Source organism: Gobio gobio (assembly GCF_949357685.1).
Source record: "Gobio gobio genome assembly, chromosome: 7".
In the NCBI taxonomy this organism is placed as follows: Eukaryota; Metazoa; Chordata; class Actinopteri; order Cypriniformes; family Gobionidae; genus Gobio; species Gobio gobio.
In genome coordinates this window covers 38,451,742-38,477,544 of record NC_137103.1, presented here as the reverse complement: position 1 = coordinate 38,477,544, position 25,803 = coordinate 38,451,742, and the positions used below count along the sequence as shown (strand labels likewise).

Sequence of the window (25,803 nt, the reverse complement as noted above, 5' to 3'; positions counted from 1 at the left end):
GCAGTGGTAGATTGCCGTGAAACTTCAGGTTTACGACTGTGCACGGCAATTTGCAGGCAACACCGAAAACTGCCGTAAATTGTCGTAAATTGACGTGGGCCTTGCTTGGCAGTTGTCCCCCCATTACCCCCCTCCCCTTAATTCTAGGGGAGGCTTTATCATGTAAATGAACATGCTGTGAGCTACACAAATGCAAATCAGAGTAGCAGCAGGGGGAGTTTTATCTAGGTTCTGAATTTTTTTGACTAAAACAAGTTTAAAGTTTAAGTTAAAATGTTAACTTAAATTTAAGTTAAATGTACTCGTTTTAGTTCACATTACTAAATTTTTAGGGCAACCAGTTTGCTCCAATTTTTTAAGTAGATTCAACTTGTCCAGGCTCACAGTGTAGATTAATTACTCTATATGTCATTAGCAATAACCAATGTTATGTAAAAAAAAAAATAATATTACAGGACAGCAGTGAAGACAGCAAGACAATGAACCAAAGCACACAAATAAATCAAGTAAAGCATACAGTTTACATACCAAAATAAATTTTTCCACCCTGCACTGTGAATGATTTTTTAAATGGCTATTAATCATAAATGTGAAAAGTACAAGTTTGTGTGTTTATAGTTAAGTCAGATTGTGTTTTTCTGTAATTGTCATTTAAATTGAGCTCACACCACATTTTATGAATTATCAATGCAGATTTTCAAGAGGTGGTTTCCTGGACAGGGTTTAAATTATGCCAAGAGTAGGCCTTAATCTAGTTAATCGTGAGTAAAAAAATTGTTGCCTGGAACAAAGATTAAGCACAGATTACTAACACCTGGACTATGAGTCCTGAACTAAAATAAACTGGATTCATTTACAGTTTTATCTAATTGCTTACACACAATTTCTGAAAATATGGCTCCATTTCTTGTAACTCTACACACAAAACACACAAAACATCAGACATCTCTTGCAAAAGCAACACTTTGTGCAAAACTATTTTAACTCTTCCAAAAATGTTGTTTTTGCATATATCTAACTACACACAAATATGCACAACTGAAGAATTTACAGTTGAACTGAAATCAACTGAACTGAATCAACAGTGAAGTCACTTGAGCTGAACATTGACACTATATTGGCTTGTTAGAGCCGGTTTACAGCAGAATTTGTTTTGAACTTGTTACTGAAGCTGCTATGAAAAAATATATTTTGTTGTATGCATATTCTTTCTTTCTCAAACCTTAGTTTTGATTTATAAGTGATCAATTTATGTATAAGTGTTTTCACACATGATCATTGGCTGTATGGGTCCTCAGTAAATTAATGTGGCATTTAAATGGCAAAAGTCATTCTTGTCTCTATAACTTATGGCTTCCTAAAGACACGTTTATGGGTAAATAAAATATTAATAATATAAATAAAATGAATATCAAAACATATTTTAAATATAATGAAGTCATTTTATTATAGCACTCATCAGATGTTCCTGGAAACAAAACAGAGACAGAACAGTATAAACAAACTATACAACAAACTAAACACCAAGTTACAAAAACATTATTATGTGAAAGTGAATAAAGTTGTGTGTGTGTGTGTGTTTTCAGTTATAAATATGTGCTGTGTAAATTAGCCTATACTTTTAGAAATTATATATAGCCTAACTTTAAAAAACCAACAATAACCCATATAGATAAATTATAATAATTGTATAATATTAAGCATTTACTTAATATACATTGCAACATTAGGCTACTTTACTCTAGCACAGTAGTCAGTTAAGCAATTAATTAATATCTTATATTAATATACATAGCCTAGGCTACATCTAAAGGTAAGTCTGCTTTAAAAAAAAAAAGTGTATGTGCGTGTATGCCTGTTACACGACCAGAATGTGCGTGTCTACACATACAAAAGAAACACGTAAAAAATTGCTGCGTTGACGCGGAAAACAGGGCGTGTTGACACGGTCATAAGTCACGAGATTTGGCCCCGGGCACGTTCCATATTAGAGCCCTAGTCCAATGACGTGCGAGGTCGAGGTCATGGCCATGACGCGTAGAAGACGAGCTTTAAGCTTTTTTTTTTTTTTACATTTCCTATGTTTTTTGCTGCTTTCCTTTTTCGCGATCAACAATGACAGGACGCCGTCTTCAACTCAATCTCTGCATGGACGCGACAAACTTTTTGGACTCATTTTCAGGAGGCTGTCTTCGTCCTCACAACTCTGAGGCAAACTGCAGGCGCTATGAACCACAGCATGGGTAATGTAACGTTACGATTTAAAGAATATGCTTTTATTCAGCTGTATAAGGAAATGGATGCGTTAATAGATCCGAGCTTAAAACTGCACATTTTGTTTACACAGACTATCCCCGCCTCATAACGAAGCCGTGAGCTCTTATCTGCTTGGAGCGATTTCCGCGAGTCCAGATTTAACCGCTGAACATGACGAAATTGTGTGTAAGTAACTTCTAATGTGTTTCTCATTCCTTGTTTAATTTTACCGTGACTGTTTTTATTAATACCAGTCTCATGTAATTGTTTTCCAGCTGCCTGTAAGACGTATTATGAATCGACACGCCGGAGCTTCAGATACAAACAACCTGAACTTACATTGCAGGCGGAAACTGCGAAGTTTAGCTCGGAGTCGATCAAGAAGAAAAAGGGTAAGATTTATTATATTAGATCCGTTTTTTGTCAATGTGAGTATTTTTCAGGTTGCTTATTGTCTTTATGGATTGTATTACAGTTGCTGGAAGCGAGAGTGTGCTGGATGAGGTGGACATTTGGAAGTCGGCGACCATTGAACTCATGTTTGACGAGGAAGACGGCTTTGTTGACGGGGTGTCTGGATGGATTGTGCGGCCACCGCCCTCTCGCAGCCTGGAGCTCGCCGAACTTTACATTACATTACGAGACATTACTGCTGCACTGTACATAGTTGTGTGTTTAACAATAAAGCTCTTTCTTTGAGTAAACCGCTGTGTTTTATAAATTAAGCCCTTTCTTTGAATGAACAGCTGTATGCTTATAAATGAAGCCCCTTGTTTGAATAAACGGCACGGTCCGTATAATTTTCCCATATATTCCTTGATGGTATGAATACTTCATAGCACAATAAAATTAATATAAAACTAATTATTACAACATAAATTATATATTTATTATTATTATTGGGGTTTACATTTATAATGAGCCAGGGGGACCAATAATGATTGGTTTGCAGTGATCTGCCAACCAATCACGAGGGATTTTTCTTTTTTAAATGTAGTGGCTTCAGCCAATAGTGAGTGAGTAAATTCAAGTCTGGCCGTTGACTCTCTGGTTTCGCTGCTATTCATATGCAAATTAGAGGCGTCGCACCTCCGCGGGCTCTCTCAGCGGGGGGCTCTCCACCTACGTCATGGTTCGTTTACGACAATTTGTGGCACAGACGAACGCGACGTTCGCTGCCTCTAAATTGTTGAAAACTGCCGAAAATTAGGGAGATTTCTGGGAGTATACAGGCGTTTACGGGGTCGAAAATCCCACTTTTCATGCAGTGCTGTAAGATAGTTTTTAAAGAAATAATTTTATTTAGTCTGGCTCCGCCCTCCTTCATTTTCCTTCAGTACTCCATCTGGGATTGTGGTATATTCTCTGGTTTTCTCCGGTCAATTTTTTTTTTATGCATTTGGCAGACGCTTTTATTCAAAGCGACTTACAGTGCCCTTAAATTTTAAACGTTCCAATCAGCGAACAGAGGGAGTGACTGAGAACGATGACGTTGATGTCGTGCGCTAGTTTGAGATGACATACGTCACGACCAAATGTTAGCGATTGGTTATGGCAGGTCCAGAGTGGCTGGGCAGATCCAATAGTTTTAAACTTCAACAGAGTTACCCGCCTTCAAGGAAGTTAACACTTTAAAGCCGAGCACTGAACGGATACGTTTTCCGTATTGTTGTTTTTGAATAGTGCACAATCGCTATAAATGTTCAAACTGGCAAGCTTTTAAACGCATTTACTTGACAAACTTTATGAGGACGAAAGTGAAAGCGATCTGGCTTCGGGGCTTGCACGCGCCGTCTGTGTGTGTGTGTGTGTGTGTGTGTGTGTGTGACAGCGCGTAGGCTATAAGAACAGCAATTAACTTAACTGTATAAACTGTGCAAAACATGCAGTTTCTATAGTGATTCTGAGCATCTACTATAAACAAAGATAACTGCTCCTGCATCTCTCTGTGTGCCTGCAAACTGCACTTGATGTGACTGACGGGGTGGAGTCACGTGACTAAAACCCGAAATAACCGACATGGGAAAAATACGTCGGTTAGAGTTTCTGAATTCCGGTTTCGATAATTTTTCGATTAATCATAGCCCTAGGCTGCAGTTTTGTTGTATTCCACTTTAAATGTTCAAGCTCTTTAAAGCAGGATAGATTCTGATTGGCTGTCAATGTTTGTCTTTGTCAATGATTCCAACACTATTGTTTGTGCTATTCTTTTACATATAGAATTATTTTTAAAACTATGGGCCCTATTTTAATGATCGGAGCACATGGTCTGAAGAATGGACGGAAAAAACGACGGAAAAAACAATCGGTGTGCCAGCCCAGGTGCATGGTCTAAAGGATCATCCCTATTCCCTGTGTGTGCAATAAGCAGAGTGTATGCGCGTTGTGCACCCGCCTAGGCCCATATTACTAACTAGCAAAAAACACTAGCGTCGTGGCAAATTGCTCCGGGTGTATGATAGAGCCCTATATCTTTATCGTTATCATCCTTGCTCAGGCATCTACTCAGTCATTTGTTTCATTTATGAATGAATCTGTATATTTGATGACTGAATAGTTCAATCACTCACTTATAAAGACTTATAAAGACAATCATTTATCGCAAGTTGCGATAAATTTAGTCACAACTAAATCAGTTCCTTCCTTCCATCTGATTTAGTGATGTAACTTGGCGAAAGACGGTTACTCTTATACTAGTGAATGCATCATGGTGGGTTTTGGTACATATGATTGTATTAAATACCTTGATGATCATCAGATTTACGTTTATTTACAATTAGGTACAGTGATAAAGATCAGTCTATGTATGTCTTGAGAAAACATGCACGATGACTTGAATTTAGCTGATGAATACAAGTGGTTTTCGCTTGGCTGTTTTTAAAAAATTTTGGTCTATACTCAACTTTATGGTCATATCTGTGTTGCTGTGAGTAGCTCCCTGAGAATGTCACATGCAGAAATGTATGTGAGTACATCATATCCCAGTGGAGGATATTCTGCTGTTCTTGCTGTGCCACAGTGACTCATGTACAGTGACTCAATGATGGGATAAGTAGATTCTTTTATGTTATTTCAGGACATTTGGGAGAGAACATACCTCACCTGTACCTACATTAACCGCAGAACCACAGCTCCACAGGACTCTGTTTTAATAGCACTCCTCTTGTTCCCTTTCTCATCAACACTTACTTAAATAATTTCACCCCGTTTTGCACATTCTGAAAATACACCAAAAGTGCTACATTTCCATTTTTTCCTCTTGCATGTTCATAATCTGAATAATTTGCAACAGAATGGCTAAAACAGAGAAATGGTGCAGGTGTTATTTCTCTTTTGTTCCCATAAGAGTGCATATGTGTGTTATGTTTCCAAAAGGTGTGATGAAATCCTCACGGGACATGCAAGCCACACATAATGCCCTCCTCACAACGGAGCAATTGACAGTTGCCCTCCTCTTTCCGCTATGTGTACAGGAAGTACTGCAGTTTTTTTAATATCATATCATCTCTCTGAATTACACATGAACACATTCAGTCGCACTGCCAGACACACATTAGACACAGATGAACAGATGGCGTTATGAACAAACATTGAAGTGCCTGATTTATTTTTAAATGCTTGTTGAAAGTGCTGAGCTCAGGAAAGAGGGGATGCTGGGCATGTGTCTTCTCACCTCTGAGCTTTAGTTAAAGATCTGTTTCCACAGTGAGTTTCCACAATCTCCTGTGTGCTGCTTTGAGGAATGAAGATGCTTAGTGTGGGAGCGTTATAGATGTTTTTGTTTGTACTGAATTCCCTATTAACCCTAGACGTAATGAGAGTTATACATACGTGTAAATTGTAACCCCTTTCTCACAGTTAGAGATGAGATGCAGAGACGAGGAGCAGTTATCACTCACTGAAAAGCTGTGCTGATAACTTATGAATGTTCAGACAGTTGTTGTCACGTGGCAAAAGCATTTTCTAAAAATTGTTTTTCTCTTAAAGTTTCATTGAGCATTGAGCACTGTGTGTTAATGAGGTAGTTTGGCTTTATTGCAGCATAGATCTCTGTGAATTACATAAGCAGTCATTCTGTCATTCAGCTGAATTTATTTACAGCAGCTGTATGTAATTTCTGGCCACTAGATGCACAAATTCTTTTTTATTTCCAACAGGTTCCAAAAGATAGTCCCGCCCCAAACTCACGTCACTGGTTGAGCAAAAGTTGCTGTGTCATGCCTCTTAAACAAACATAGCGATGCCAGTGCCACACAGCCACAGTGTTTACAGTATTTAGAAATTGTACCTATATATGGCTTATGGTTTATATTGTGTATGTACTTTAAACTAGAATAGAAGTATTAAAAAAATCAAACAGCAGCTTTGAGTAATCTATCTGATTTAAATAACGAATATTAATGAGTGCTTTATGAATGGACAAATTGGATTCTAATTATTTTGCGTTGATTTGTTTGTTGTTGCAGCCATTTTGTAGTGCAAACTTTAATGGCTTTGTTATTTATACAGTATGCATGATTATCATTTAGATTTAATTGTATTTATCAGTGTGTGTGTTGTGGTACAGGTTTGTGTACCATTCAGAGTGCAAATAATACATTTCATTTTGAGTTAAATTTGAATTTAGGTATCGAGCTGAATGCAGAATTGCAATTCAAAATGAAAATCTGAAACATTAACTAGAAATGTTCCAAATGGGGTTTGTATGAAATTAATGCTGTACAGCCAGAGAATGTGCCTGCAGTAACAATGATCATCCTTCAATGTGAATGGACAAGTGAAGTCAGATTATGCAGTGCTGCTGAGCCAGACACATAGATGTGACTCAGAAAATGCCTATAGGCCTGCTTTTTCTAGCATTGACTCATTGAATCTATAGTGTGACATCCCAGCATGCAGTAGGGGCATAGAAAGCACATCAACTGTGCATCGTGGCACTGCGACACAAGTGCCACATGGTGACTGGGAATTTGCTAAGTATAGGGTGTGTTTCGGGATCAGCATCTTTTGTTGGTCTTAGAACAACATTCCCGTTAAACAGAATCCCAACACTATTGCTAACCTACCCTAACATTTAAGTAATGTTAAATCAGAGGGAAATGCGGCTTGATAAGAATGGCCCAGCCCTGCCCTGGTCAAAAAGAAATATGTTTCCAAGACCAAGAGTAGGGAAATATGTTTGCCCTACTTGGCAAAACCATAAGCAGTGTTTCGATTCACAGGGTCCCTGCACAGTGTTGACTGCTCCCTACACACTCAGCAGGGGATATCTGTTGAAGCGAGTCTCAAAATTTGTTCATTTGGAATTGACTGCAACATCCTCAAAACAGACAACGCTTGAGCTGCTCAGACTGTTTTTGAGTAGGACGACATCATATGCTTGAGCAAAAATAAATGTAAATGTTATGAAAATCCATATTGGGTAACACTTTATAATAACGTTCAGTTATAAGTCATTTATAAGTAATTAGTTAATGATTAACTAATCATTTACAAAACATGACTATACATTCATAAATGATTAATAAGTGGTATGCTAACGATTTATAAATGTTTATCACTTATATTTATCATTTATATAGATCATTAAAGTGCTTATGTCAAAATAGTTTTAGTATCATCTCAATAAACAATGGTTCCTCTTGAACAAATGATGAACAAATGATTAGTAAATGATCAGTATATAATTTATTGCTTTATCTTTAGGTTGTAAGCTTGACTGTGTTCAAAAGCACAAACATGCAGGATGCTAAAACAGTATTTTTAAGAAGAGTAATTTATTTCTTTTCAAGGGGATAAACATTTATAAATGACTTACTGTCAGGGGATTGCAGTGGGTTATGATAAATCCTTCCACTCATCAGCACAAACTTGGGTTATGTGTGGGATAATGTGAACCAGTTTCACCTTCCACTGAAGCTCAGTCCATGTCTGTCAGAGAAGACAGCGGTCTATACCCTCACCAGTCATCACTTACACTACAGTGTTCAACACCTGTTATAATGCATGAATAAATCATTTACAAAGCTTTCTGCATCCCCTAATCTAAAGTGTGAACAATTCATCACTTTAAATGTGTTGTATGTCATTTGTAGATCTTTCTTACCTTTCTTACATTGCGTTTACGTGTATACAAGTCATTTACAACACTTTCTGCATCCCCTAAACTATTCATCACTTAAACATACGGATATACGATATAGCATACCACTTATTAATAATTTATGAATGTATTAACTAATAATTTATAAATGACATAACTGAATGAACAAAACATTCATAAAATGTTAGCAAATTCATCATTTATGAATGTATAGTTTGGGTTAGTTCATCATTCACTAATAACTTATAAGTGACTTATAACTAAACATTATTATAAAGTGTTACCCTTATGCTCACTTCTTATGTAATATTGTGAAATATTATTACACTTTATAACAACTGTTGTCTTTAAAATTTTATTTATTCCTGTGATGAAATTCCAGCATCATTACTCGAGTCTCCAGTGTCATGTGATCTTTCAGAAATCATTCTAATATTCTGATTTGGTGCTCAAGAAATTTCTTAGAAAATACAATTTTATTAAATTGATCAAAAGTGACAGTGAAGACATTTGTAGTGCTACAAAATATTCAAGTTTCAAATAAATGCTGCTTATTAAAGGAACACAAAATAGGCTAATTTTCCAACTCCCCTTTTCCATTCAGCCGATCTCCGGGTCTGGCGGTAGCACTTTTAGCATAGCTTAGCATAGATCATTGAATCTGATTAGACCGTTAGCATCTCGCTCAAAAAATTACCAATGAGTTTCTATATTTAAAACTTGACTCTTCTGTAGTTACATTGTGTACTAAGACCGACGGAAAATGAAAAGTTGCGATTTTCTTGGCCGATATGGTTAGGGACTATTCTTTCTCATTCCTGTGTAATAATCAAGGATCATAAAAAAAAAAAAAGTGGAGTGTTCCTTTAAGTTTTCTATTTAGAGAAGAATTCTGAAACAAAGTGTAGTAAGGTATGTTGGTTCAGGGAAGAAGGAGGCGGGAACCGGCGAACATTCAACAGACTTTAATCAAATAAATAAACAAAGTGAAAGTAAAAGCGGCAGCCCCTCACGGACGACTGCCGCGTACATACATAAACAAAACATAAATAAAACACAAATTAAAATCCAGGCCTGCTCCTCTCTCGTCCTTCACTGTCGTCGCTCCTCCTTTATACTCCCGTCACTCCTCCGTGAGACACGAGGCCGACGGCACGCAGCTGGCGCTCATCATCACTAATGACTGCGGCCTCGTCCCGCTCTCACGGTCCCTCAGCCTCGCTGCTCGCCACACAAAGGATCATGGTTTTCACAAAATATTAAGCAGAAAAAACTAATTCAGCTTTGCCATCACAGGAATGAATTACATTTTAAAATATATTAAAGCTGCAGTCCGTAACTGTTTTTGGTTAAAAATTATACCCCAAATTTGTTTTCTGTGCAAGTACATAAATAGCCAGTATTCAAAACTATCTCCTTACCTTAGCCCGATTCACAACGGTAAGCTTGTAATAATGTGTTATAATTTGAGTGGTACTGGTGGATTTCCGCCGGAAATTTTCTTTGCATCATTACATCACGTCTGTATTCATAAAGAAGGAGTCCGGCTAGTAGTAGTATCGCATGTGAGGATGCTGCAGGTGGTGGTTTGTTTATAGCCTTTTCTCACAGCAGCTGGCATAATTAAATATATCATTTTGATGGAGGATTGTAATTCAGAACAGTCCAAATGACAATCATCAGTGACAACTGGAGATTCCCCCGTAGTCAAAAGATTAGACTGTATGGAAATTTTAATGTACAGGTAACGCTAATACACACTAAATAAGCGTAATCACGCAATTCTGATTTTTGATGTTAACATTAACCATTCGAGAAATATAACAATAATAAATATAGCTGCAAGCAGCAATACCGGGGCCAAGCGCAATAGAAGCAAACAAGGAAGCTAGCAGCAGACCAACTGAAAAAAATGAGTGAAGACATTTTAAGGCAATTTTAAGCAAAAATGTTAAAACCCCACATTAAAACATTGAGTTGTATAGATCCAATGCCATATTTTGTTTAATTATAGCGCCACCAAGAGGCACAATCCTTAAAAAAATGTTATGTCTACTCAAAGTGAGCCCATACATGTGTGTGTCAATTTTGGTGAAAATATCTCATTTCGTTTTGGAGTTATAGACATTTATATGAAAAAACATGTAAAAAATGACAGACATCTGACTTTGATTGGATTTCCCTTTAATATCAATATTTTGACATTTGGGCAACTGTTTTTAGTTATCGACCTATGTTTCCGAACTTCTGACGCTGGTTTCGTCTCGGTCGGACTTGCAGTTTTGAAGATAGACTCAAGAGCGGAAGAAGAAGAAGAAGAAGAAGAAGAAGAAGAAGAAGAAGAAGAAGAAGAAGTAGCATTGGTAGCATGATTTATTGTAATGCTTTTTTTCTCAGTTGGTCAGAACAAAAGTGGCAGACATGTTACTTACTTCAGATGACATTTTGCAGGGAAAATTCTTATTTAGGTCATACTTCCAAGACGTAGAATCTGTGATTCCGAAGTACAGTATCCACACCGGTGAGGTGACTGACATACTCCTCAAAACATTAGATTCATTCACGTTGAGGAGCCATGTCGATGCGCAACCCACATAAAGACGATAATTCTGCAAGTAACTTCAATTGCAGGTCTCAAACGGAGATGGTGACCAAGAGGCAAAACTTATGGACTGCTGCTTTTAAAATAGTAATTTTAAATCGTAATAATAATATTTCACAATATTGTGTTTTTACTATTTTGATAAATGCAACCTTGGTGAGCATAAAAGACATTTCAAAAGCATTAAAAAATCTGAATTATTCCAAACTTCTGACTGATCAGAATTCAAAGAGAATCAAACTCAGATTGATTTGAGGACTCTCTCCCTCATTTAAGCTAAAGGCCTTGCAATCCTGAATTGACTTTGGTCACGAGTCTATGTTCCATGCAACTAGCAAAAGATCCACTTGAAGTTGATTGCTGGCTTCCTTCTTATGTCATGTCCTTCCGCTGACTTCCTTCTCAAGTCATGGTCTGGACCTCTTTGTCTCTTTCTACCCTTCTTTCTCAAGTGCTCAGTTTTCAGAAGAGTTCACTACTAATTACTGTGGTACTGTATCAAAAGCTGTGTAATTAGGTTTAGTGTTTTATCATCATGGTCGAAACCCGCCACTCTACAGCGGAGCTCAACGTCCGGTTATGATTTACATTCGCTGTGCGTTTGGAAAGTAATCCTGACAAATGTGGAGATCTTAATCACTCTGTACTCTGCCCATTCATTTTCAAGCCTGGCAATCATGTGAATGGACTGCATTACTAAGCATCATACCGCTATAAGAGGGCAAAAAACCGGAGGTAATTTGCTCTCAAACATACCTGCAGAAGTGCACTTTGGAGTGCAGGAAACAATGTGACTGCTGCTCTGTAAATGAGGGGATGTTCGTCGCTTAATGGAAACTGTGTATGATCTTTATGCCACCTTTTACACACCGTACTTCTCTCGAATTGCATATTACACCCTAATGCGCAACAGCGACTCTGTGTGAAGTGTGTACTGTTTTCCGAATGAGTGAATCACTCAGCAGACTCTCATGGATCAGATCATTTCAGTGCTTTCAATAGGATCATTTGTACTCTGTCATAGTGCATGCAAATAGTTTTTTTATGGAGCTTGTGCTGGATTGGTGTCTTGCACTGGCAGACGGCAGCTGATCTTGCATGTTGCTAAATAGCAAACGCACTAGTTCCATTATGTTTAATTAAACAATCGTGCCATTTATCGGGTTATCAGGCATTTGCATGAACAGTTGTTTAGATGGGATAGGGATGCACCTAGATACGTTAAAGGGATAGTTCACCCAAAAATGAAAATTAGCCCATAATTTACTCACCCCCAAGTCATCCTAGGTGTATATGACATTCAAAGTCCAGGCTAATCCAAGCATTAGAACAATGATTCATAGTTGCTCTGTTTTTGAAGTCCATAAAAAGTGCATCTGTAACTTTAAAAACAAAAATCATAAATTGAACAGGGAAGGCGGTCGGTCGAAAGTTTACTTGATAAAGTTTTAAATATGGATATTTTTCTTACACAAGCGCATCAATTCGCTTCAGAAGGCCTTTATTAACACCCCAGAGCCGCGTGGAACATGTTATTTGATGGGCAGATGCACTTCTCATGGACTTTTTAGCAACTATGAATCCAATTCTAATGCTTGGATTAGCCTGGACTTTTGTAATACAACTCAGATTTTATTTATCTGAAAGAAGAATGTAATATACACCTAGGATGACTTGGGGGTGAGTAAATTATGGGCTAATTTTCATTTTTGGGTGAACTATCCCTTTAAGCTTAGAATTAGGGATGCACCGGTTGACCGGCCAAAAACCGGAACCGGGTTTTTGCTTCTTGCGCGCGATCGGCAACCGGCCGGTTTCTTTGCCGATTTATCCGGAAGTGCGCCCGCATGCACATACGCCTATATTGCAATCATTCGCGAACATGTTACTTGTGTGTTACAAACGGAACCTGGATAACTGAGGGAAGAGACGAGATACGCGAAAGGGAATGAAGAGCCGCTTTCCTGCGAGCTGAAGTTGCGCGAGCTGAAGTTGCGCGAGCTTACCTCTCCGCCTTGCACAAGTGTAGATAGTGAGCGTTTGTTCAGCTCAGATTCTCACGTGTTGGATCGGATGAGAACGAAACAGACTAACTTGTGAAAAAGCCGAAATACTTCTTTTTGTAGCCTAAAGAAGAACATGCATGCATTTTAGAAATGAAATACTATCAGTTCTGTAGCCTATAGAATGATCATTTTTATTTGGTAACACTTTAGAATAATGGTCATTAGTTAACATTAGTTTACTACATTAGTTAACATTAACTAATAATGAACTGCACTTATAAACCGTTTATTAATCTTTGTTAATGTTAATTTCAACATTTAATGAGAGATAACTGCATTATTAAAATCTTGTTAACATTAATGCACTGTGAACCAACATGATCAAAGCATGAACATCTGGATTTATATTAACTAACGTTAACAAAGATGAACAAATACAGTAACAAATGTACTGCTCATTGTTATTTCATGTTAGTTAATACATTAACTAATGTTAACTAATGACCATTATTCTAAAGTGTTACCTTTTATTTTACCTTAAAATTACATTGACTTAATTGTATTTAAAAAGCACCTGCTGTAGCATCTTAGTTTTTTTCGTTGCACTAAACTTTATTTGATTTAACATTTTGGAACAATTATATACTTTGGTTTTATTGAATTTCAATGGTAAAGACTTTTTTTCTTTACACTGAATTTAAAAACAAATGCTGATTTAAGTAACATCTTTGTTTGGATTGCAGAATATGCAGTTGTTGCCTTTAATTTCACCTTTCAGCCTTTTAATTTCCAATTCAATTTCCTGTTAATTTCAGACTTTGCGGACTTGTTTTCATTAGCCAAAAGCCAATTTAGCCTGTTAAATACCAAATAAACATCTTGTTCATGTATACTTTCATTACTTTATTGTGTAAAAAAAAAAATCGGAAATCGGTATCGGAATCGGCCAGTTTTCTTGAAAAGAATCGGTATCACTACTTAGAATCCCTTTCATGTCATAGCGAATAGCAGATAAACGCAGAGTAAAATTTGTCGAATAAATTAAAAATAAAATACTGAAACCAGATTTTTTTAAATGCTGAGAGTTTAGGCATCACAACATAATGCACAGTATGATGGATGTTCATTTTGAGAAAAATGTTATGGTAAAATTCTCTTACTCTGCAGTGAAAAACTATAATATATCTAATAGGACATTTCATGTAATTTTACAGTAAATTACTGTTAAATGTACAGTTTTTGGAAAAAGAACAAGTCATCAAGTTAATCCCATTTTCATTGAAATAAACATGTTTCTTCTTAGTTTTTTCTTATCGGTTATGTACATGTACAATATGTTACTGATATATATTGTGTATCCCTAACGGAGAGCATACGAAAAAGTAATGGAAAATGTATATAGACTAGTAAGAATTTTTGTCTGTCCAAAAGTAATGATGTGCCTTTATTCCTGGAAGTTATGTAAAGTCAGACAATGAGATTAGAGCTTTCCAGATTGAGAACTTGCATTCCTTTTTTGTTGTTGTAAGCAATATGCATCAGATGGTCAGTAAGAGGACTGTGGGCGTCTGAGGCTGAGAATACTGTAGGCCACAGCTGGTGCTGCTTTGCTGCTTGATTTGCTTGCCAAATCACCTTAGTGCTTTTAGACCCATGTTAAACATTTGGTTGTTAGGTGATGGCTATTCTGCGTTTGATGAGACTGACCTTATTTGATTTCCTGAAACCATTGATCCCAAGCAGCGATACTGAACTTAATCAGTCCTGGTGCCAGTTCAGTGGAGTCAGCATGACCCAGCCCACACCACCCCCACATCTCTGGCTTCTCATCAGTCCAGACTGCACCAAAGAGATGTCTCCAACTAACCAAGCATACTCTATGGGTATGTGTGTGCATAAGCTAGTGAGGCTCAAGTCTCACAACGTGCTTGGCTATCAGTACTCATGTCATATGTTTTATAGAAAGAAACGGCTGTAAAATTACATTTTGAGACATCTATGCACATAGTTTCTGTTGCTGTCTATTGTTAGAAGAACTATGTGTGGAGAACTTGGCGTATAGTCTCTTTGCCTCTGCAAAACAATGAAGTCCATAAATCTTGTCATTTCTCAGTGACAGAACATGCATAGAGTAATTCTGTGACCACGCTGTGTAACACGCCTAGTTCTGTGGACCATCCTCTAAATAGCAGCATTGAATGAAGCTATGTGGGCTGATAATGCTGCTGTTATCCTTTTGTTCTGCCCTAGTATGAAGCGACTTATTTTCCAATGTGTTTCAAGTATTTAACCTAATTTTCTGCTGCAGTGTTCAGCACCTAGCAAGAAGGGCATAATGTAGATGAATGTTAGGAGAACTGTGTGTCTCTGCAGGCGTTTGTGGAGCTGTCCAAGGTACTGAATTGGAACAGACGATAGTAAAATGTGCTTTCTAGCACACATGCATTGTTTTATATTTGGATACACGCTGACACATTTTTAACAAACTGGCAGCATCTAAAACATTCTATGGTTTTTAAGTTGATTTTACTGTATACAGCTATAATAAATGACACTGTAAAAAACTTTAAAAATGCTACGGTGAAAAACAGTTAATTGGTTAACAGAAAGTTTCCGTACTATATACGGGGAATAACTGTAATAGATCTTTCCTTACATTTAATTTAATTTTACAGTAAAATACAGTTAAATGTACAGTTTTTGGAAGTGAAAAAAAAACAAGTCATTGTGTAATTTTCAGTGAAAAAACGTAAATTGACATTCCCAGAATTCCCTGCGTGACACTTCACATTTTATGTATTTTCATTGAAATAACTGTTTCTTCTTCATTTTTTCTAATCAGTTATGTACACATATATATACACTCACCTAAAGGATTATTCGGAACACCATACTAATACTGTGTTTGACCCCCTTTCGCCTTCAGAACTGCCTTAATTCTACGTGGGATTGATTCAACAAGGTGCTGAAAGCATTCTTTAGAAATGTTGGCCCATATTGATAGGATAGCATCTTGCAGTTGATGGAGATTTGTGGGATGCACATCCAGGGCACGAAGCTCCCGTTCCACCACATCCCAAAGATGCTCTATTGGGTTGAGATCTGGTGACTGTGGGGGCCATTTTAGTACAGTGAACTCATTGTCATGTTCAAGAAACCAATTTGAAATGATTCGAGCTTTGTGACATGGTGCATTATCCTGCTGGAAGTAGCCATCAGAGGATGGGTACATGGTGGTCATAAAGGGATGGACATGGTCAGAAACAATGCTCAGGTAAGCCGTGGCATTTAAACGATGCCCAACTGGCACTAAGGGGCCTAAAGTTTGCCAAGAAAACATCCCCCATACCATTACACCACCACCATGTGCGTGTTGTGGCTTCACAAATGCTTTGCTGCATACCTCGGTTGTAACGAGTGGTTATTTCAGTCAAAGTTGCTCTTCTATCAGCTTGAATCAGTCGGCCCATTCTCCTCTGACCTCTAGCATCAACAAGGCATTTTCGCCCACAGGACTGCTGCATACTGGATGTTTTTCCCTTTTCACACCATTCTTTGTAAACCCTAGAAATGGTTGTGCGTGGAAATCCCAGTAACTGAGCAGATTGTGAAATACTCAGACCAGCCCGTCTGGCACCAACAACCATGCCACGCTCAAAATTGCTTAAATCACCTTTCTTTCCCATTCTGACATTCAGTTTGGAGTTTAGGAGATTGTCTTGACCAGGACCACACCCCTAAATGCATTGAAGCAACTGCCATGTGATTGGTTGATTAGATAATTGCATCAATGAGAAATTGAACAGGTGTTCCTAATAATCCTTTAGGTGAGTGTGTATATATATATATATATACATACATACATACAGTATACATATATATTGTATATATTTTTAAATTAATGTTTATTGCATTTTTTAAATTCATGTGTGTTACCATAATGTTGTTTAGTGTTTGTGTAAATGACACTGTGCACCTTCTTTATATTAGTATTGTCCTCCTAAAAGCTGCTTGTGATGAGCTTTGATTCATCACGTGATTCTCATCACCACTGAGTTTGCTGGTTGTCAGTAAATATCAAAGGTACATAACATATATTAGTATTTCAATAGGTTGGTAAATATGTTTTTGAAATAAGTTGAAATAAGTTTTTTTTCCGTAGACTTTTTTATAGTGTACACGTAATTATTAAAATATAAAACTTTAAATTATATGGTTTTGAACTGTAAAATAAAAGTTTTTTAAAACATAATTATCACATTATAAACCTTTCAATTATATGGTGCTGTCCCGTAAAACTTAAAACGTTACTGCCGTATTTTTAACGGTAAGGTTCTGCAAACTATAGCTGCCGCTTTTTTACAGTGTTTTTTTTACAGTGAAGACCAACACGTTATGTCGTTAAACACTTTGTATTAATGAATTGTTTCAGTTTTTATTTAAGTTGTCCCAGTGTCTATCAACTGGAATAAAATAAAACAGTTAGTATGAATACCTAGGAAAAGTAATGAAATCACTGTAATTTCCCCAGCAGGGGTTAACATGATTTCCAGTTGAAAACCCAGCACTCCTGGGCCCGTATTTATCAAGCTTCTCAAAGTGCTATTTTATTCTTAAGTGCTTAAGTGTATTCATGACATGTACTCCTACTTTCAAACTTAAAGGGTTACTTCAGTGATTTAGCATTAAGCTTTATATTTAAACTGGGTCATTTTTGTAGTAGAAATGTGAAATTACTTTTGAATTTGGTGCCTTCTAGACTGTGAAAAGACAGAAAATGTATTTTTGTCTCATGGGGATGAAAGACAACAACTCCCAGAATGCACTTGCTTCGCGGCTTCACCCCAACGTCGGTTTCATTTTTATAATAATACAATCATTTCGTTCAGTTAGAGAATAAACACTACAATTAAAAACTGAATGTGTCTGTTCAATAACGTGAGCCGAACTAAGTCGATTTCATTCATCATGGGAGCACAAAGCTGAGGTAAGTGCGGGAGTCATTTACAGCGCGTGTCCAGTCTGGCGCGTTCTCAGATCGCAAATGGAAGCTAAACTTTCATAGGAATTCATTGAAAAGTTGAAACACTCACTTTCTCTGCACGGCTCCATTATGAATGCCAGAGGCTGAGCCGTGCGCATTTACATTCTGTGAGTGAGATGAGATCCCTCCCTTATGAGCGGGTTGATAACATGCGGAACAGCTCCCACTACTGGCTGTAGTCTTTAGGCTCTGGCAAAAAAATCCTCCAATGACGATATTTGCGTCATCGGAGGATTTTTTTCCAGAAATAAAATGCATAATTCTCTCATCTCAGGGGGATATGAGGGGGGAAAGCATAGATATCCATAATAAAGACTAGATGTCTTGCTCAATTTTCTACCGATTTTCAAATTGTTTGGTTTGTTATAAACATCAGAGATGTAGTTATGACACTGCATACTTATGAAAAATGATTCATAATTTGTTCAAGCATTCATAATTATAGCCACGTTAATAATGTTTGTAAGAAACCAAACCATTTGTAAATCCGTCAAGATTTCAGTGAGATACAAGTATTTGTGTTCATGCAGATCACTCGCCTTACATCAGGTACCACAGAGCCCTGCCTGTGACAAGATGGCCGCCGGTGATGATGTTAGAGACTCCGCCGTAAGACATCTAGCCTTTATTATGGATATCTATGGGGGAAAGTACCATAATTCGAATATACTACCGGGTTTCTATACTGATACAAAGCTTAATGCTAAATCACTGATTGTAACCCTTTAAGTATACAAGCGAGTTATCAATTTTTCTTAAAGCTAAGAATCACTCTTACTCTTCCAGTTATTTAAGATAGCTCGAGAGGTCTCTCAAGTGGTTAGGAGTTGCCAGTAGGGGCTTGTGATGGCACTGAGGAGACAGAGACGTGCACAAATCTTTCAGGAGAGGAAGAATGTTTTTGAAATGTTTGACGACAAGCAATTAATCAAACGGTATCTCTTGGACAGAACAGGCATCATCTTTATGTTGGGCTGAACTTCCCCTTTTATAACATGTTTCCACTGTTCGACTAATTCAGCAAGCAGGAGCGCTTCTTCCTCCCACCAGTTCATTTTTCTTTTGGACTATATCATAAAATCTAGCCTATAGGCTGACGGTGGCTGTCCTTAACAGCACACCGGTTTAAAATTTGTTAATTGTAAAATTAAGACATGGTGGAAACCATGTATGTATTACCGTAATGTATTCTCTTGAAAATTCTTTATTGTCAAATGTGCGTTGAATGGAAACTCCTCTTAGGAATTTCACCATTCAATGTGAATTTATCTGAGAATATTCTTAAATAAGGAAATCTATTCAGTGATTGGTCCATGCATATGTCGTCATCCAAAATCCTGTTTGTGGCACAGCAAAGTGTCGTGAATCTTCTCTAAGACTGACACTTAAGAAGTAGACCTACACTTCACTTAAATTACGACTGAGATGCTTGATAACGAACTTTTAAGCGCAACTTTGAGCCAATAATTTTTTTACACTTAACTTAAGTCAATTCTTAGCAGTGTTCTTGTGAGTGATTCTCAGAGGCTTGATAAATTCGGGCCCTGAAATAGTTGGAATAAAGAGATGCCCCACTACTCCGTCCTCAGTAGTCTGACCCGCTTGGCACTGCCATGACCCAATGTCCCTCGCCACTGCTAATCCCTGTGAGTCCTGCAGGCTCTTCCGGCAACTCCTCTCAGCTTTCTCTGTCTGTCTCAGTGGCTTCTGCCTGTCATCAACTCTCTAAAGCCCAGATCTGCTTTATACAAGTGGGGGGAGGGAATGAAGGGACCGAGAGAGTGCGATATGAGAGTGGGCGGTATGATCAAAATCTTATATCACAGTATTTATATCACAGAGTCAATTTGTATCACAGTTTTAACGAAGAAAACCACATTTACATTTCTTTAAGGTCCCTGTAAAGCAATTGTAGCAAGCCTTACACGATAGAATAGAATAGAATCCAATTCTGTGACGTCTCAGTTCTTTACCCCTGGTTTAGTAGTAGGTTTAATTATTCATTTATTTAGATATAGTCTCCAATCTCATTCACTTTATATAATTATATTAAACAGTATTGGAGATGCTTCTTTGAATAATGAGCTTGTAGCTTGACAAGATTAGATATTTTAATGTTTTAAAATATTTATAGTTTTATTGGTGGTTATCAGAAAAGGGTTTTCTGGCACAAAACCAAACTAGAAAAAACATTTTGTTGTAGTCAGATGAAGAAAACGAAATGGTGATTAACAACAGAATTTATCTAAAAAATATTATAATATGCAAGGACTCAAACAAACTGGTGAATTATATTTTAACCAGTTAATTTCAATGAATTGGTCTGAATAAATTGATTCACTAAAATAAAGCATTACTTCCCAATGCTTCAAATGACTGTGTCACGGGTGCGTGCAGGCAGGCAGGTAGACGAATACAGATGAATCAAGTTCAAAACGTAGTTTAATCACAAACAATCTCAAAGCAGCCAGACAGGCAATAGCACAACACATCTAACATAACGGTGAGCGGACAAGGAGTGCAGGAGAAGGAACAACTTAAACAGTGAACACAAACGAGATGATTAAACCGACACAGCTGAACTAAATGAACTCATAATGACGGTAACCAGGGAGACAGACGAGTGGCGGGAAACTGAACAAGGAAACATGAGGCATGAAAACCAACTGAAAGTCCATGAACAAAACTAAACAGAATGACGGAGAGAGAGTGGACATTTGGCATATTTTATTATTACCTCACTTTGCTCGCCTATACAGTTCAGCATGAAGTCACGCTACTATAAGTAACTTGGTACTGCAAAAGCTCAGCTGTTTTCAAAACACATTCACACTTATGACAAATACAGTTAATACTGTAGCATCACTACTTTTAGGGTGTGTTCACACTTAGCAGATTTGGTTCGATTAAAACGAACTCTGGTGCATTTGCATTTGAATAAGTGTGAACGCTGCCATGCGAACCTTGGTGCAACAAGCGGACTGAGCTGTCCTCTTCCAAGGGAACTCCGGTGCGGTCCAAAGACATCTAAACGAAACACAGCTAAAAGACACACCGATACTGCGACCCTGAAAAGGACAACAGGCACAAGCGTACCTGGATTTTCTACGTTGCCAAGCCTAGATGCCAGCTGAACTTAGCCCCGCCCATAATATTTGAGGTCGGGAAGTTCGGTCTGTTGTGGAGCAACTATGCTCGAACCAGAGCTGTTCGGACCAATCAAATTGTCAGGACGGGCTTTATACGATGATGGACAGACGATCAACAGTAACGTAATCATTCACGTCACCAAAGAGCGATTGGGTTGAATTCGTTCTAATCCTAGACAGGGAACTTGTTTGTATATGCATTCACCTTTACTATTTCTCTCAAAAATGATTATTGTGTTGGTAAGTACTCTGTGTATCCTTAAATTCGTTTTTACAACACCGGCTACACTCATCTTCTTCTTCTACTTCTTCCAGCGTGCGTGCACTGCAGTTGAGTTCTGTTGACAACTATGCGTTGCTCAACATACGTCACTTACTCCGTTGCTCTGATTGGTTGTAGGTCTATCCAATTGAGTGCAGAGGTATTTTCTTTCTTGGTTCAGTTGAAACGCACCCCATAATCGCAGCCCAATGGAGCAGTATCAGACTCATATTCTGACTAGAATCTGAGTATGACGACGTCAGGCTATACATTTGCCCATTACAGTTTGGTACAGACATTGGAACTGTGTCTCCTTGGAGCAGATCTTCGTTTGTGTGTGACGGATTCCTGGCACTGTTTTGACTCCTTTACGCATGTTATATGCTCTTCACGAGTTTTCAACTGGTAAAAATACCATCATATGTTCGCACATACATCAAGCACATATGTCATAAAGGCTTGTATTTATTTATATATATATTTATTTATTTTTTGTTTTGTATCTTTAGGGTCGGCCCTTAAAATTGAATAAACAAACCAAGACTGAAGCTGATGATACACAAGGCAACTTTTTGAACAATGTTGCTTGGGCACTTTCCCATTGAGAATGGGCAACAAATTTATATCTGGATACTTTGGATCGGTCATGGGCTCTGTGTCTCACCTGGTTGCCCGTTGACGGCAACATTGCCCTGCCACATTGCTCAAAAAGTTGCCCCGTGTTTCATCACCACATGGGTGTGTTCACACTTGGTAGGTTTGGTTCAATTAAAATGAACGAGATTGCTCTGTGAGTGCGGTTAATTTTAAAAAGTGCGAACGCTGCCATCCAAACCCTGGTGTGCCCCAAACAAGTAGCGCGAGACCGCTTAAAAAGATGGGTTTCATTTTCTTTTTTGGTCCAAACCAAGAGAACCGAACTACAAGTGAACACACCCTTAGTTAAGGACACCCTGACGCTGATATGAAAGCAATGGAGAATAGTGCTGGGCGGTATGACCAAAAATGTATATCACGGTATTTTTCTAAATTATATCGGTTTCACGGTATATGACGGTATTTTTTCCCCTATGCATGACAGGGTGTTAATCACATTTTCTACTGATTGAGAGAGGAAATACTGCAGGAGATTGACTAGAATGCCCTGTTTTACTGTCATGACGAGTGAATATTGTAGAAAAATTCCACACTAGAGTTAATAGGTCTACAGGTTAACAAAATGATGCTGTGGAGAGACAACAAACAATAAAACACAGACCTGCAACACGCTCAGAATCATACTTACAGACACCTGAATATTAAAAGTTGAGTTGAGGGCACCTTAAGCATTTTAAAAATCTAACCCTCTATAACAACAAACTGCCAAAACGAAGAGAAATGAGGATATTAGCAATACATTTAACAGGACTCTCGGAACGAATGACACACATCAGTTTAACACAGAAAGAATAAAGCAGTTACTTTTTGGCCCATTCTTCTTTGAATTGTCAGTTTATTTATTAACTTACATCGTCTTTTGAATAATCCATCGTGTCAGCGCGTTCGTGATCAGACATAGGTTATCAGTGTAATCAGTGCATACATTTCATTTTAATAAGACGTGATGAAATATGCACGCATACACACTTCTGGTTCATGTCTAGAGCACTAGAGTTTTTGAAATATGTCCATACAAATTTTAAACGCACTCGCTCCGGTCTATATCAGTGCTATATGATCCATGTGGTGAGCGTTGTTAAACTCATCGCAGCGCTCCGTGCAGAAACCGCGCTCTCTCGCGCGCCGCGTGTAGTTTGAATTCTCAACAATAATCAAGGGCTGAATCCGACATCGCTCCCATAACCTCAAATATAGCATTATTTGGAGGGCACAGCGCTTTGTAGTGGTGTCCGAAACCTTAGTGGACGTTATTGAGTGCACTCATTATATCCCATTGCACCGCAATAACGAGTGTGCAGCCGATGTACACACAACGGTTGTCCGACTTCACGCACGTTTTCATTCACTCCTTCAAATAAAGTGATAACGTAGGGAATAGTGAATGAGAGTATAGGATACAGCCATAGGCTGTGTGCTCTGACTGCTCTTACAACAGTGCATCAATGAAATGGGTCCCCTCTCAAACAATGACGCGCTGCGCCGCGTTCCGAACGTTGTTTAAGCGACATACCGGTATTGCGGTATCATCAAAATTCATATCATAAAGAAAATTAATACCGGTATTCGGTATGAACCGGTATACCGCCCAGCACTAATGGAGAATATCAGCAGGGTCTTTTAACAGCAACTCTGCTTCATAAATAATGGCAACTGTTGATGCGTTTACCAGCATGAGGATCAAAGCCACTCACTTTGGCATTTTTAGTGAGCTAAGATGATGAGAACTCTTCTTTAGAAAGTACTGTCCCGGATTCACGGGATATGATGTGACAATTGCTCAATGTGGGTTCCAGCAGGTCACTGGGTTCTATTCTACACATAGCAACACTTAGCCTGCTGCCCACATGCCTTCCAGCTCAGCGTGCCACCCACTTCAGAGGCTGCGGGTGCAGGTGGAGGCTCGCTGGTCCCATGAGAGCTTGCTAGGAGGTTAAACGAGGTGACATCTCTTTCTCTCCTTAACTGTAGTTCTCTTCATCTCCGTCCCTCTGAAACCCTGAGCTCAGCTTATGATTTAATGCCCTATTCACTCCCCACTCCTTCCCCTTAGAACTCTGCTAGTGCACTAAATCAGCATCTGGCGCCACATATCAGGCAGACGATTTTCCCTGTGGCGTAGTCGGTGTTTTGCAGGATAACCTGCTCGCTAGCTAAGCTTTGCTGGAGTACGCATAGCTAAGGACGTACGACCGCGGGTGCCATACATCAATGGTGCACAGATAAAAGAGGCAGGTCTCTTAACGACGGCCTCCTGAGGGTTGCAGCGTGCGGAGAGAGCTGTCGTTAAGCAGATGGGCCGAGACCTGGAAGTGAACACCGCTCCGAATGCTTCACTCATCTCCTTACTGTATCTTTAAAGGCCCCTGGGGTTTAATAGAGCAGTTGTTGAATAATTGAGGAAGCTCAATAAAGCCTAAGTTAATTTATTTATTTCTTTATTTTTTCAGCTCGAGGTGCAGAGATGTATTGATTTGTTCACGGATGCTGAGTTCTGTTATATTTCAATATGAATTACGATGAATGAAGTGGCATGGAGAAGAGTGCTTATGAATCATTTTCCTTCTCTGAATTGAGCTCGTCTACTGCGGCCCGACCGGGATTATATCATGCCTTATATCATATTCTTTGTTCCATTGTGCCCTTTTCCCCTCACCACTCCAGAGAAAAGTCTGAGTCATTTGCGGCCACTGTTTGACTTGATAAATGAACGTCCCTGTCTAGGTGCCAGACGGTTACAGGTTAGGTTGCAGAATTGACCTTAACTGTCGCCACACATACAGCTCATTCTTGCAAATCATATTAAAGTTCTTTGTGGCCCACTATAGACATAATGATTTCTATACTGTGCAAACTGTATATTCAATCCCCTGACCTTAACCGTAAACCTACCTATTACAGAAAACTTTCTGCATTTTTACATTTAAAAAAAACTTTTGGATATTGCCATCTTTGTGGGGGACATTCTGTCCCCATAACGAAGAGTTTACTGGGACAACACACACACACACACACACACACACACACACACACACACACACACACACACACACACACACACACACACACACACACACACACACACACACACACACACACACACACACACACACACACACACACACACACACACACACACACACACACACACACACACACACACACATTCATGACTATGTGGTTTATGGGGACTCTTCATAGGTGTAATGGTTTTTATACTGTACAAACCGTATATTCTATCCCCCTTTACTAACCCTACCCCTAAACCTACCCATCACACAAAACTTTCTGTATTTTTTTTTAATAAAAAAAAAAAAAAAAACACCATTTTGTATGTTTTTATTTAAAGCCATTTGGTTTACGAGGACACAGGAAGTGTCCTTATAACCATGTTTCACCTGAAAATGAAAATTCTGTTGTTATTTATTCACCCTTATGGCATTCCAAAACTGTATGACTTCCGTTTCTTCTCTGAGCAAAAAAAAAAGATATTTTGAATAATGTTTTTTTTTTCATACAATGAAAGTCAATAGAATCCAAACATTATTCATTGTATAGACAAAAAACAACAACAAATGGAACAAACGTTTTTCATGAGGTAAATGTTAACTTGTCAACTTAGATTGAAAAAATTAAGTAAAACATGTAAAGTAGTAATACACTTTCAGTGGAAAGCTGTGGGGTGAATGCAGTTTTCATATAATTAAATGACTCTTTGGATGTT

At 38.2% G+C, this 25,803-nt stretch overlaps 1 protein-coding gene and 1 long non-coding RNA gene across 2 annotated transcripts in view; both read left to right on the top strand.

The window, feature by feature from the left end:
- Nucleotides 1-25,803, top strand: part of fgf14 (fibroblast growth factor 14) — a gene marked incomplete at its 5' end in the record, with an annotated part of 154,067 nt that overhangs the window by 42,995 nt on the left and 85,269 nt on the right. The window lies entirely within an intron of this gene.
- On the top strand, nucleotides 1,033-2,957 carry LOC307129071. Its single transcript, XR_013816849.1, has 3 exons — nucleotides 1,033-2,442; nucleotides 2,532-2,648; nucleotides 2,732-2,957. It is a non-coding gene; the product is annotated as an uncharacterized lncRNA (long non-coding RNA).